Raw genomic sequence first — 15,662 nt, 5'->3', positions numbered from 1 at the left:
GTGCAAGGGGAGGATATCTTGAGATTTTAAATCATTTTGGTATGAATACTAGCTTGCGGGTAGAGGTTAGCCATTGGCTAAATTTGTGGCTCAAAGTGCAAGTGGGGGAAGGGAACAAAAAGCCCTAACAAGGAGGAAGTGTGCCTTTATGTACTGGGACTCTGAGAGGCAAGGATTACCAAGCATAAACAAAAGATCCCCAGTGCTTAGTCTGGGTTAGCCCTAAAGGACATACAGAGCTTGCTTATTATAGAAGCTTTTACTTTGACATTTATGATTGGAACTCATTTGTGCGTATCTATGCTGACCTTTTAAAATCTTGTAAATAACTCTTGTTTCCATTTCCTGGATAATAGATCTTTAGCTAGCTTATTACAAGACTGGCTACAAGTGTTGTCTTTGGTGTGAGATCTAAGGTGCAATTGACCTGGGGTAAGTGACTGGTCCTTTGGGACTAGGAGTAACCTGAACAGTGCTGTGATTTTGGGTGTAAGGGACCATCCGTGAGAGAGATCAGAGCTCCCAAGGGAACTGTCTGAGACTCCATGTTTTGGCTGTTATAATGAGGAGTTTAAATTTGATGGTTGATGGGTGAAATCTAAGTATAGCACTCACAACCGATTTGGAGTTTGTGCCCTGTTTCCTAACAATCCTCCCATGAGGTTGGTACTCGTGCTCTTGAGCCACCGCTGGACAGCTTGACAGGGAGTTATACTGGCATAGTTATAGCGGTATAATTAAACCACTATATATCTGCTGGCCAACCTCCCTGTATTGAAAAGTTCTAAGACACCATAGCCTCTAGTCCTAGCACTGTGGGTTGTGTCTTAGATGTAAAATGAAGGCCATAAAGTCTTTCAAAATACACATGCCATTTATAACAGTATTTACACACTCAGTGTGACATGATCTAGATTTCTGCAAAAAAAGATTTATTTTCATGTACAGTTTTTCCCCCCCTTCAGTAAAGCTTTTAACCAAGAATATGATCTCGATTTGCAAAATCCTTGAGTTGTTGATTTTTAAGCAGAACACTTTTTCTTGGTTACAGCCTCTCACTGCTCAAAAAACAAAACAATTAGATTTCGGTGTGTAAATTTCAGATCTAATTGGAATGTGCTTTATGATTCATTTAAGTTTGCTAACACTTTTACTATTCATAACTGGTGAGCTCACTGATAATAAATACTACGTTTCCAGGTGATGTTTTACATACAATCTATCCTGATGTTTGAATATTAATAGAGATTTTCTCCAGCTTTAATCCAAGAAAGAAAAAGTCTGGCTATTTATATATCTATCATTGGTAGAAATGCATTTATTATTCCATCACTGATATGTGAAAGTCCATTCAATGATCAGTACAGTAGAATATCATTTTTTAAAAATCCTCCTTTATTTTTTTAAAGCCATCTTTCTAATGAACTCATCCCAAACAGTGATTCCAACTGCTACTGCCCTATCATTTATACTACTGGGCTAATAATTTAATTTTCATTGGGTTGGGGGGAGGGAAACAATCTTACTAAATTGCTTCACTTTGGATAATGCTCATCCTCTGTCCAATTTTGATTTATTTCTGCCATTGACATTTCTACTTTCTTGGAAATTAATTCCCTTATTTGAAGGGGGAAAAATCCTTTTTGACATTGAAAGAGAAACAAAGATTTCATGGTGTACCCTATGACTTGGTAGAGAAAGTACAGTACACATTTCACACACACACAGCACCCTGGGGAGATCTACATGGGGGCCTGGTCTACACATACAATTTAAACCAACATAGCTATGTCAGGCAGGGTGTGAAAAGTCCACACTCTTCTGGCTAGCCCCCAGTGTAGACACAGTTAGGATGATGGAAGAAAACTTCTGTGTGCCTAGCTACTGTCACTCGGGGAAGATGGCGTTCCTACACAAGCAGAAAAAGCCTTCCATTGGCATAGGATGTGTCTATAGTTATGTCACTATAGTACAGACAGACAGCCATACACGCACGTTTCTCTTCAGTCCAACTGTAATGGAAATAACCAGGGCCTGGTCTATGAACTTATTGTCTCAGTTAGGGGTGTGATTTTTTTAACTGATGAAGTTGTACCCGAACAATTCCTAGTGTGGCCACAGTTATATCACTATAAAAATGCCTTACATCAGCATAGTTTATTCTGCCTCTCATACACGAATAAGCTATTCTTTTATAAATACCTTAATAGTGATAGAACTGCATCCACACTACAATACCAGCATGATTAAAGCTGTACAACCTTAGTGTTCTGACAGTGCCTTGCCTCTGAGAGAAAGTTGTACCCTCTTAACTGAAATCGAGTTTGAAATCAATTGAGTTAAACTGGAGCAACTCTCTGTATGAACACTCTTATTTTGGTGTAAGAGAGGCTCATTTTTGGTTCTCTAAAACCTGTTCCTGATCAAGTTAAATTAAACTGAAATAAACCTAGTTTAAACTAAAATAAACACGTCCACACAGGGGTTTGCACCACTTTAACTAGGCCTTTAGTTTGGATTAGGCAAATTTTGATTCTAGTTTGCATGTAGACATATTTGCAGAGTATCACAAGGATCACATACACATTACTATGCCACAGGGTGCCTCTGTCACTACCCAGTGTACTTTACTGCCTGGCCTCAGTCACAAACACACTCCAGGTTGTTACCCTATTCATCACCAATGTATTTATTCCTTTCTTGCAAAGTATAACAGCATACTGCAGACTTAGAGCAAGACGTGGTTTCCCTGTAGCCTTCACACCTCCACCCCTCACCCTGCGGGTTTTCCTCCCAAGCTTTCCCTTACTGCGTGTTTCTTCCATTTATATCCTCCCAATTACATCCTTAACTCAGTGATTACCACTCAGGTGCTCACAATCCCCCAACAGAAAGTGGTTAATTGCTCATAGCTGACCCTGTTGCCTTCTTCATGCTGCAATGACATCAGTGACCAGAGTGCTACTAATAGTGTCTTGACACAGGATCGCATACACATGCACAGTACGATGGGGACCTCTCTCTCTCTCTGTTACACACACAACTTTCAGTGTCTGCTGATTCTTCCCAAATCATTCTTGACTGACAAACAGATCCCTTTGTCCACCTCCCAATGCATTCAACAGCTGAGAGATCAGATCATTTTCTCTCTGTAATCTTGACCAGAAGAACCTAGAGAGGCCCAGCTCGAAGCCATTTTAACTGAAAGTTTGTGCTGTGTTGCATTGCACATGTTTCTTTTCTTTAACCAGAGGGCATAAGACAATTATTTTGTATGTACACTGCATATAAAAGTATACTTGCCATAAAAATTAATCCTGCAGCTTGTTTAATAAATAATAGCTGTAGTGAAAAAGATCCAAGAAACTGACAAGTAGGAAAAGTTGGAGCAGTTAAGCATACCCCAGAAGAAACCAAGGAATCATGTGGAATGGATCTGTATGTGAACAAGAACTAAAAGGAAGAAGCACTTTTTTAAAGAAGCCTTAATGACAATTGGGAAATGACTGTAATTTGCTTGTACACTAATGACCATATCCTAGTGAAAGGAAACAATTACAATAGAGCCTGGACACCATAGATAGTGAAGATAATAATAATACCACCTAGCTCTTACACAGCACTTTCCATCAGCAGCTGTCAAAGCACGTCACAATTTCTAGTGTATGTTTGCACTTGTAGCCCTATTGTTCCCAAGATATTACAGATACAAGGTGGGTGAAGACATTTCTTGTATTGGACCAGCTTCTGTTGGTGAAAGAGACAAGCTCTGTGTAGCTTGAAAGCGTGTCTCCTTCACCAGCAGAAGTTGGCCCAATAACGATATGACCTCACTCACCTTGTCTCTATAATTTTTAGGATCGATATCATGCAGGCCACTCAGTGGTAGAGAGGAAAGCATCGCCATCCTACGACAGAAACAGCAGAGAGCAAACTTCCATCCCCTGCCTCACCTGTTGGACAAACCCCCGGGCTAAGGAGGTTCCTTAATACCTCTGCTAAGAAAAAGCAAGAGGGAGAAGAGAGAAAAGTGGGAAAGGGGATAAAGACTAGTCAGTAGGTCTGGGGACTCTTGTGTGGAACACGGGGCAGGGCAGATCTCCCATAATCAGCCAAGTCATTTGTAGCCAGGGCTAAGCTTTTCAGAAACAGGTTATTACTCAACCTAAAGATGCTCTTATCCCTCTTGTGAGGGCTAGACGCGGCTCCTCACTGGAGTGTGTGTTGGTGTCGGGGCGAGGAGTGAATGACCTGGAGAGCAATTTGCCTGTGTTTGGTTTGCTGCTAACATTGGGCCACCGATGTGAGTAGCTGAGAAATGCAAGAGGGGCTAGAGCACAAAAGAGCAGGCTCCTTGGAGGAGGGAGGTCGGGGGGACAGGGCTGCCCGCCTAGAAAGCTGAAGAGCCAAATGGTGGGCTCTGCCGGGGATTTGGGGGTGATGCTGCTGTGGGTGGGGAAGGATGAAGATTTCTCTGCATTACTGACTAAAGAAAAGAAAAGCAGCCCCCGGAGATGCCAGCAGTCGGTTCATGTGTCCTGCCGCCTCAGGAGCAACGTCCCGGTTGATCAGTGTAATTACTATTGCTCCTCCAGCCAGAGGGGTTTGTTCAGGCAGGCTACCGTTCTGGCGCCAGCAGGCAGGGCCAGCCCACAACATTTTGGCACCTGAGGCGGGGAGCTCAAATGACGTCCCCCTTCCCCCCTCACTTGGGCCAAAACTTTGAAACTCTGGGTCCTAGTGGTGCCCCCAACCCCCCACAGTCTGGCACCTGAGGTAGCCGCTTCAGTTCACCTCATGGTAAGGCCAGCCCTGCCAGCAGGTTACTGGCAGTGGATCTGGACAGGAGCGTAGGTAGGGATGAGAGAAGGGGCTTCATGACAAGCATCTTTTAACACTTTCACTAGGAGGGTGGTGAAGCACCCTATGGGTTACCTAGGGAGGTGGTGAAATCTCCATCCTTAGAGGTTTTAAGGCCAGGCTTGACAAAGCCCTGGGTGGGATGATGTAGTTGGGGATTGGTCCTGCTTTGAGCAGGGGGTTGAATTAAATGACCTCCTGAGGCCCCTTCCACCCCTGATATTCTATGATTCTAACACCAGGGCCGTCTCTCTCCCCCCACCCACCCCCATATCTCCTCCCTGTTCTCTCTCTTCCTGACTCAGTTTCTCTTTCCCTCACCTCCCTGCGCTCTCTCTCTCATTCTGTCTCTTTCTCCCCACATCCCAATTTGACTTCTCCCCTTCTCGCTTAGATTCTCTCCCCCCAATCCTTTCCAGCACAGAGCCCTTCACCCCTCAAGCGACAGTCTTCAGGGGTGGGGGTGGGGCAAAGTGAGCTTGCTGAATGCTGCGGTGATGGTGATGGAAGAAAGCCCGGCCCCTGTTTCTCACCCAAAGCCATTATCCATCCCAACTGGAGCCTAGAGACAGCTATTTCCACGGGGTAGCGGGCAGATCCCGCATACTGCACTTAACTCCGTGAAGAAAAAACAAAAAAAGCCGAGGTGCCATTAAAGTTAATTGTTTTTACTGCCGGGTTAACTGTGTCTTGTAAATCTTTTTACGATCTGGCCAAGGAAACACTGTGAGGCCTAAAGTCTAAATAGCCCAGGATGGGTAAGGCAGGGGCAGGGACAATCAGCGATCAGAAAGGCTACTCGGCTCCCCTTCTGCAAAGTTTTCTGAGCCACGTGGTTGAAAAGTCCCACCAAGGATCCTGGGAGTTTTCTAACTGGGAGTTAAGCTGAAGCTTAGAATTAAGGTTAAGATTCATTTTGTGCCTCTGAGCCCAGCAGGGTCGATTGCCCACCAGAGGGGCTGTCATCATGCCCGGAGCTCCGTAGGAACTAGACGTCTGAACCCCCCGTCCCCAACCACAAGAACTATTGGAGAATGTAATCAGAGGCAAAGGAGCTGATGTGTTCAGGGGGTTAAAATGGCTGGAAAGCAGGATTTTAATGAGTGCGGGAGGGGAGAGCGATTGATCCCAAAGAGCCACAGTTTGACGTTTGTCCTTGAAAAGCAAACCGAATGAGACGCTTTTCAAAAGAGGGATTTGAAGACATGGGGCCACTTTACTTCCGGCCCTGCACGGCTTCTCTCCTTGAACAGTTCCAGGGGTGGAGGAAAAGCCGAGCCGCATTCAGCTGGAAGTTCTCAGAGACCCACATGGGGGACAGCAAAGGAACCCCAAAGAAACAAAGTCACCACTGCTTTGCTTTGCCTTCTTTAACGTGGTGCTTCCAGTGCGGCACATTTTCCCACCCAGAGATCAAGTTTGTGCTTTGCATGTGGTTGACTCGATAGACTTTTTTCCTCCATATTTAGGGATACTGTATCTTTCTGGTGGCATCTCTCTACCTTCAAACCTACCGCTCAATCCGGTTACCTAAAAGTCTTTTTCTCCCCGTCTACCTACCTATCATGTACATATCTATCTAAATATAATCTCTCTCTCTCTCCTGTATATCTCTATACCTAAATAAAGTCTATCGAGCCTGTCTCTGTGGCCTACCTAAACAAAGATTTACCGACATATACACACACATAGATACATATACACACATACATGCTGTACGTAGGTGTACACAACATATGCACACAGACTGGACAGTGGAAGATCCTGAGAGATCTATGTATATCACAGAACAGCCCCTTTGATCCTCTACACTTGCCTGGAGAAAGCTAATCCCCATGTTGTGATATAAGTACCAGATGCTTCTTGGGGGAATTGTACTAGGGCACAGGGTTAATGCCCCAGCTTTTCTTTAAAGTGTCCTGTGGATTAGTCCCTCTTCCCTGATTAACAGGATTGTTTTCAAAATGACAAGAGCGTTAGGTCCGACTCCTGTTGTTGCTGCTGCACGGGGGAGATGTTTGGGGAACAAAGTGTTTTGATTTATTTAATGCCTCAATAACCTTTTTCTCCCTAAAGTGACCTCTTTCCACAAGATTGTTCGTGGGTTTGCCATTGTTGAAGCCTTGCTCATAACCAAGGAGAAAGAAGAGGAAATGTTGCTATTCTGATGGTTTGGGAGGGTTAGTCATCTGAAGGCTTTTCCTTTTCCTTATGTAAAATGGTCATTTGTCTTCTATTCAGATAAGGAAACCGGATGGACTTTTTAAGGGGCTGGAGGGAAAAAAAAGCCATTTTCAGAAACAAATTTGCCAACTGCTTTCAGTCCCTGGAATCTTCAAGCGCAGCTCCAAATCCGCCTGGCTGTCGAGCCAGATTCCTATATACCCTTTATCAGTGTCATATGTGGCTACATTATTTGTCTAGCTAGCCAAGTCTCATGCAAAGTTCAAAGTTCGACCCTTCTAGTGCATGCAGTTTTAATCATACCGCTATATTAGTCCTACTACCAACCGCACTTTGAAGCTCCTCATCCTCTCAACAGTGCTAACGAGACAGAGCCAAATTCAGATGTACAGTAGAGAGGAACTTGTTGCAAGTCATAGAAAACGAAAAACAGATTTATTTTGCTTCTCTGCCTTTCCTGTTCATTACCTTTCTTACTGAGAATAGACTTTAGGCTACTATTCCTCCTTGGGAGGTTTTATTGTTAAGGATCTACACATTGTGGAAGGAGATTTGTTGATAGCAGCTAAAGTTGTAGCAATTTTCCTCTTTTTCAGAACTAAAACTCAAATTCTAATGCCATCAGAAGAACCCTTCCCATGCATTTGAAGAACTACTTGGGAAATGGACATCCGCCATTCGTTTTAAAACATTCAACGATCCTTTAATTTCCTCCCCAAACTATTTGTTCTCTGCCAGTTTTGGGTTTGGGTTGTAGTTAGTTTGATCTATATACCTGCCCCCAGGAAATACCAATCTTCTCCTTCACTTGAACAATTTTCTTCGATTCTTTACTTTGAAAGGCTTCAGCCTCCAGGATATTTTTTAAAAATGTACCTCCTTTCAACATATTTAATATGGATCATGCTTTCTAACATGCTACAGGTAAGCTGGAAATAGGGGGTGGGCCACTGAACACGACCCTAAATCACAAACAAGGATCCGTAACCCAACGCAGACTCTGATTGAATCGTTGGAAGCTTTTGCCTTTGTCCTGGGCCTTTCCCCATATTGCTGTGATGAAGTTAATATTTTAGAAATGCAGCTTGCTTGGTGCATCACACAACCAAACTTCTGCAATTCTGGGGAGCCAATTTGTACCCCCTTTTGCCCTTCAGTCAACCTTCCCCCTGTCTCGCCCAAAAAATCCAGATTTCCTGGATTGCTGGAGATTTGCTAGGTGGGGAATCCAGAGAGACAGTTGCCAGGGAAGATGTGCGGAACATTATATAATACAGGCAACATGGGCGGGGAAAGGCTGCAAAAGTTATTAGTTTAACTAATGGAGAAGGTCATGGCTGGTCTGAACGGGAGCCTATCTCCAAGAAGCAGATAAGAGGAGACAGCTAACAAGTGGGCACAGGCTGCAGCGTCCCCCCACTCCACATACAGATAAAATAACTTCTCTTTCAGTAGAAGGAGCCAATGGCCTCCAAAAAAAGTGTTTCCAAAGGCTTTGCTAGGCATTAACCCTTCCAAGGACAAGGGGCTTGATTGGCTGAAGGACTGGGATCCTTGGTGACTTGATCCAGCACCGTGGAGTCAAAAGAGAGGCTTTGCCATTGATTTTCCCCAGGAGCAGGAGCAGACCAGTAGGCCAAATTTAAAAGCCCAGGAGCCATATTATACTGACGCAAACCCATTCATTTCCCAGGTATAAGTGAAAGCAGAACACAGCTCCAGGAATTTATGAAGGATTCGTCTGCCCTGTGCGTACGAATTCCTTGGTTTTGTGAGGAAATCTCAATCCCCTAGACAGCAGTTTTGTCCATAGAAGACTCAAAGGAGACCTTCCTCTGCTCCTGCACTTTCAAATGGTAACAATGCACAATGAACGCCTCCCACGGTACACTTGCTCCAATCCCCATAAAACTCTCCTCGCTTTCAAATGGACTTTCTATCCTCTGCAAAGAAAGGAGGGATTACAAGTACAAGATGAGGAAGCGCATCAGGGTGAAGCTAGAAAAGTGATTCTCACCATTGAACTCTCGGCTGGCCTGTCTTTCCTTCATAACATAGCCACTCAGCGTACAAATCCAGGACAAAAACCACCGTGCAAAGCATAAGTGAGTTGGTAAATAGCTCAGTTGGAACTGAGGGGCTCAATTCTTTCCACGAGTGTAAATCCATGTAATTCGCTTGGGTCACTTTGGATTTAGCCTGGTGTTATTGGGAGAGGAATTTGTCCCCTCAATTCCTAAAATGAACCTACAGTCCTACCCCGCCTTTATAACTGTACATTTGCATTAGGTGTTTGGCTCTGGCTCGCTCACATACTGGCCCTCCTGTCCCTTCAGAAATGTAACTGTGGGTCAGAATAAAGTGAAATGTAATGATGGTAGGAACTGGACAGGAAAAGGACTAGATTAGTCTGGCCTAGTCTGATGAAATAGAAAACTCGAACAGGGGGTAATTATGGACTCAAACACAGAGACACAGATGAACTCCAACCTACACACACAGCCAGACACGCAAAAACGCACATGCAAACTCCAAGACACACAACCTCACAATTATACAGATACACACAAGTGTTCGTATTGCATGTACACATATGTACATGCAATACGAACACTGATCTGGCTGTGGATCCTCTCAGGCATATATGTGAATATACACCTTCCACAAGCATAGGTCTCTGAGCGTACAATGCTTCTTAGTCTCATGAAAGAGCATTGGATTGCAAACATCCTTTGTGCAACATTTTTTTACAAAGTAATGGCAGTAAACAAATCCTGTTTCTCAGTTCATGCAAATCCAGGCGAGTTCATCACAGAGACAACACTGAGTGTGTGCCTGTACAAGTAAATAATAATGTATCCATTTATCTGGTCAAACATGTATAGAATGCCTCTCTCTGCCGCTCTCCCCAAAATGTTCAGGGGTGACCAATGACTTAATTTCAGATTGCTCAACCTATGACACCTGATTTTCAGAGGTGTGTGCTCAGCACTTTCTGAAAATCAGGCCTCTTTCAGATATCTCAAGGTAGGCATCCCAAATCACTACTTATTATTGAAAAAAAATTGCTATGTATTCTGTATACTCACAGTGATTTTATACATATTTAATATGTACACACACAACTAAGTTAAAAACATTAAGGTTGCAAAGTCAAGCAAGTCACAAGTTAGGAAATGCCAGAATCTGTTCCTCCTCCACTATGCATATGCAGTATAATACAGTCTTTAATTACATGATCCCATACTATTTTTTCCCTACAACCCCCTCAGGGAGATGGATGGTACTCGCTTAATAAGCAGCTATTCAATAATTTGTTTTCTTCTTATTGTTCCATGAGTGGCCCTATGTACTGTCATTATTATTTTTATTATTAATAGTAATCCTCATATCTGATTGCTTCATAAACTTTTATGAATCTATTGTGAGATGAGGGGGTGCTATTGTTCCATTTTACAGATGGGAACGGAGGCACAGAGACACTAAGATCAGAAGTGTCCACTAATTTGAGGTGCCCAATTTACAATGCCTAGGGCCTAATTTTTCAGAGTGCTTCACATATAGCACATCAGTGCTCAGCTCCCCATTGACTTAAGTTGCTGCTGTGAGTGCTCAGCACCTCTGCAAATCAAGGGGCTGGTCTACACTGGGCGGGGGGTGGGGGGTGGCGGTGGGATTGATCTAAGATACGCAACTTCAGCTACGCTATTCATGTAGCTGAAGTTGAAGTATCTTAGTTCGACTTACCTGGCTGTCCTCACGGCGGCAAGTCAACCGCCGCGGCTCCCCCGTCGACTCTGCTTCCTCCTCCTGCCGAGGTGGAGTACGGGCGTCAATTTGGGGATCAATGTATCGCATCTAGATGAGATGCGATAAATCAATCTCTGATAGATCGATTACTACCCACCGATCCAGCGGGTAGTGTAGACGTGGCCAAGGTCTCAGGTTGGGTATTTATACATGAGAAACCCACAATTAGCGGCAGCACATGAAAAGTTTGGTTTAAGTGACTTGCTTAACATCATATCGGCACTTTGTGGCAGGGCTAGAATCCAGTTCGCCAGGACAGCAGTCAACTGCCTTAACCGTGAGATCATCCTTTCCCTTCCCGCAATTCCCTACTTCATTTACGACACACTTTCCAATTTCTGCAAGGAAGGAGGCAGGGGCCCAACAGATAACGCTCTTCTTCCCTAGGCTATTCTGATTCATCTCCACAATGGGGGCCATTCTGTGCACTGAATGAGTCCGGGGTCCTATGGAAAAAGCAGTATGTGATCCTGTAATTAAATATGGTCTCATAATACATACACACAGCGGCGCAAAGTTATGGTTGCTCAGGCAATCCTCATGCTGGTATTCCTTAACTTTTGGGTGCTTGATTTCACAATGTTAGCTTTCTTTCGGTGTGATTTTAACAGGCTTTTTACAACCAAGCTGAAATGTCATCATGTGGCATCACATTGACACCCACATGGGGCATCATAGGGGTTGGAACCTTGAGAGCCCCCACAAATACTTCTCCCACTGGAGCTCATTGATTAGCTGATAGCAACAGTAAATTGTCACCCTCTATGTGGCCCAGCACTGGAGGGGCATGAGACACTCACTTTGCCAGTGGGTTTCACAGATATTTGGTGACAGCAGAAGACTGGTGGAACCGAGTTCCCTTCCAGGATCTGGAGCAGAGTGTGTTCTAGTGGGCATAGAGCTTATGGCCCATTCTCTGTAACCTGTCCCCATCCTGTCTTTATTCCGATCCCCAGCTCCTCATCCTGGTCCCAGTCTCCTTGACTACCCAGTTCCAGGCTATACTTCCGTACCTCTGGGCTCCTCACCCCATCCCCAGTCTCCTTGCTCAGCGAGTCCCAATCTCCCAAATCTGACATCCAGTTTTTCTCCCCACCCCAGCTCCTAATCTCAGTATCCCTCCCTGGACTCCTCATCCCAGTTTCCCTGGGAAGCTTCTTCTTCCAGGCTCCTGGCTCAGACAAAGTCCAGTTTCGTATAACCCCCACCCACTAATCATCCAATCTCAGCCTCCCTCCCCACTCCTAATCCCGATCGCCCCCATCTCCTTGTCCTGGTCTCTTTGTCCAACTTCATTCCCCCCAACCGACTTCCAGTCCCGCCCCGTCCCCATATCTCCCCCAGCTGCCAGTCTCCTTGCCCAGTGAGTCCCAATCCTTTGCTCCCTTCTCCAGCTCCAAGCCTCAGTCCCCAAGAATCTTGATCCAATCCCCATAAGCCCTATGTGCATCTGGCACACACACGTATGCACAGGGCAGAGGTGGACAGATATAGCCAGAAATACAAAGAGCTGGATGCATGCATTGTGAAACTTAGATGGCAGTATGTTGGCCATACCAAGCATATGTAGAATGTGGAGCCATGTAGTAGAACGAGACCGAGAGGGAACATCCCATTCCCAGTCTCCTTGTTCTGCCAGCCTCAGTTCAAGACTCTGTATTTCTTCCCCAGCTCCCAAGTTGTCTCCCTCCCCCTTGCTGCTTATCCCAATCTCCCCCCAGGCATATATCATACAGGATTCTTTATCATGATTTTAGCCCCGTAAAGACTCTTTATAGAGGATGTTTGTGTATAAGGAGGATAAAATCCACCCTTTAATTCACCAAGTTCCTCGTGTTTCATTTGGCTTGGAATGCTGCGATGTATTTTATACCGTACCTGCCTTTGGAACACAGGGTGATTTATGGCCGTGTGACCATGTAACCAGTTTTTGGAAGGCGCGGAGGCGGGGGTGGGGGTTGGTTGGCTGGCTGGCTGGCTGGGGGGGTGGGGAGGGAACTGTGAATGGAAAACAACAAGGCCAAGGCAAAAAGAAAACTGCCAACTTCCTAGCAGCCACCCTTGGCAAGCCAGGGAACCCGCCGCTCCAGTGCAGGGGAGAAGGGGGGCACTTTTCCCACATGAATGTTGGCAAGGCAAGAGCAGGAGACATAACTTGGAAATTATAAAAGGGAGTAAATCCATCAAAGCAAAGCCACTGGGGGATACAATGAGGCAGAGGGTTGAAAGAACACAAAGGAGCCCAGACTGGAAGGGGCTCTGCCGCGGAGTGACAATAGGCAGGCGTGCAAGGCGGCAGCGGCAGAAAGGGGGGGGGAAGTTAAGGGGGGGGGGGAATCGGCAAATGTGATTCGTAGGAGACTCTGGGCAGGCAACAAAATCGATGTCAATTCATTTCGGCGGGGGGTGGGTGGGGGTGGAGCTGGTTATTTTCCTCCCTCCAGCCTGCGGGAGGCAGTGTCCGGAGTGATCCCGAAGGGGTCCGGAGCCATGCAACACCCCCACGCCTGCCTGGGGCATCCTAACCCCCTGGGGGCAGAGGGGGGACCCCGCGCGCGCACGTAGAGTCCATTGGGCCACTGGGCCATACACGGACCCGCTGGTCCATTTCAGGCGCCCTGAACCATCCCAGACGATGTAATGACACCTCCAAGACAGAGGGAAGTAGCCCCGCTCGCTCTGCAGCCACACAGGCAGCAGCCCGGAGCCAAACCCTGGGACTGCACAGACCCGGGCAGGGAGTTGCTATTTTGTATTTTGTTCTGGAGAGTTCCCCCCCACCCCCCGCAGCCCCCAACCCCAGCAATGTCAGTTGAAAGCCGCGATCAGACCCCACGGGCTTGTTCCCCACGCCTGGCAGAACTGCCCTGGGGGACCCCGAGTGCCCCCCGCTTCCACACACGCTCAGCACAGCGCGACCTCCTGGAGACCTTCTCTACCGAAAACCCCCGTCACACCGGGCTGAGATCAAAGCTGAGCCGCTACAGGTTTCCCCTGAACTCGGCATAGGAAGAGTTAATGCTGTTAACAGGGGGGTTATTGTGGTAAGGATCGAGGCAGACTGCAAAGTCTCCAAGTTATAGCTAAGACGTGCTGACACCTCCCTGGTTTTATTTGGGGGAGTGGGGAAGGGACGGAAACAGGACATTCAAATCTGATGCGATTCAGTGTCTGCAAACCTGGCAGGCAACATCTACATCTCTCTTTTGTTCACGAGCAAATCTCTTCCCCGAGCCCCGGACTCTTCCGGAAAGTGGACACATCGATTTGAGAGATCCCAATAGATCCTCCTTCAGCCTTTTCTAGTTACGGGGTTTAAGCTCCCAGATCATTCCCACTGGAAAAAAAAAATTGTCAAGACAGCTAGTGAATAGTCAGCAGCAGTGACTTTCTGTGCTTGGGGAGAAAAAAAGAAGAAAGCGATCAAAGGTACATTAGAAACATGCAATTAATGATATTACACGAGTTTTCCCCCGCAAAGGAAATTTAATGAGTACAAACTCTCTCTAGTTAAAGGCTTTGTGCCCCCTCGCTGAACCGGATTAACACTATTTATTTCTTTTTCACTGTAAAAAAAATTACAGTAATGAAAAATCATCTTGACAGAATGCAACTTCCGAAAGGCTTCCCCCACCCCCCGCAGCCGCGCTGGAAGCTGTTGCGGAGATGAAGCGATGCTGTATTCAGTGGTAACACAATTAGGTTAAATAAAACATATTCTCACTGTCTCCTGCCCCCAGCCCCCCAAACCCGGGAACGCTCTTTTGCGAACGGATCGGGTCCCTAACACTGCATCGTTACCAACCCAAAGCCCCAACGTCTCGCCCACGCGGAGCAGCTGGACACCGATTTTGAGGTCTGCAAAGGAAAGGGTCGGTTTGCGGGTTTGTTAGTTGCGGGGCTAATGCGAGGCAAACCTCTCGCCCGCTGGCCCCTTCGCAGGCTGTTGTCCCGAGTGCGAGGCAACCCAGCCCTGCTCCCAACGCATCTCCTGGTAAATGAGTCTCCCCAGCTCCCATGCCGCCGCCACCACCGCCTCCGTTCAGGGCTGGCGACCTCCGCAGCAAACGGCGTCAGATGAATGGCAGCTGGCTGGAGCCCCGTGTAGGGAAGAAATCTACCCTCCCTCCGCGGCCGTGTGAAATTGCAAAGAGCAGCAGATCCCGCCGCATCTTGGAGGACCCTGGCGGCCCCTCGCCCCTCTGGAGCGTCAAAACGGTGCACGCCCGGGGCAGCGCGCTGCGAAAAGCGGAGCCCCTCTGCTGAGACCGGGCAAGTTTCATTCACACAGCAAGTTTTGTGAGCCTGCCAGGGGAGCTCAGAGGCGACCCGGACTCCGCTGCGTGTCATGTAACAGTGCAGTTTATAGGATACAGCGGAGCAGAAATAAAACTACCGAGTCAAGCATTAGAACCAGATGCGAAGCCGCGGGTTTCACGGGCTTTCGACCACATGTTCTTATGAGCGCGCCGGGGTGCGCGTAGGGAAAGGAGCGGATCCGGGTGTAGCGCAATGGGGAGCGAATGCAGGGCTAGACCCTGGGAAGTTTTGTTCAAGGGTCTATTCCCCCGCCGCGCCCCCCTCCTCTTAACCACCAGTTGATAGGGGGGGAAATGAAGGGCCCAATCCGTCCCCTAATGAAGTCAGAGCCACTGACAGGCTCATGAGCTAGCAAGTATCCCAGAAACCTGCCGGGAAAACTTTTCAGTACCAATCTGTCTTAAACAACTCTCTCCCTAGAGGAGCGGGGAATGCAATGGCGGGGTGTCCTTCTAATGCGTGTGTCTGGGGGAGAGCCGAATGGGATC

This window comes from Mauremys mutica, chromosome 16 (genome assembly GCF_020497125.1).
Source record: "Mauremys mutica isolate MM-2020 ecotype Southern chromosome 16, ASM2049712v1, whole genome shotgun sequence".
Classification (NCBI taxonomy): Eukaryota; Metazoa; Chordata; order Testudines; family Geoemydidae; genus Mauremys; species Mauremys mutica.
The sequence above is the reverse complement of the archived record's forward strand: the minus strand, read 5'-3'. Positions refer to the sequence as shown.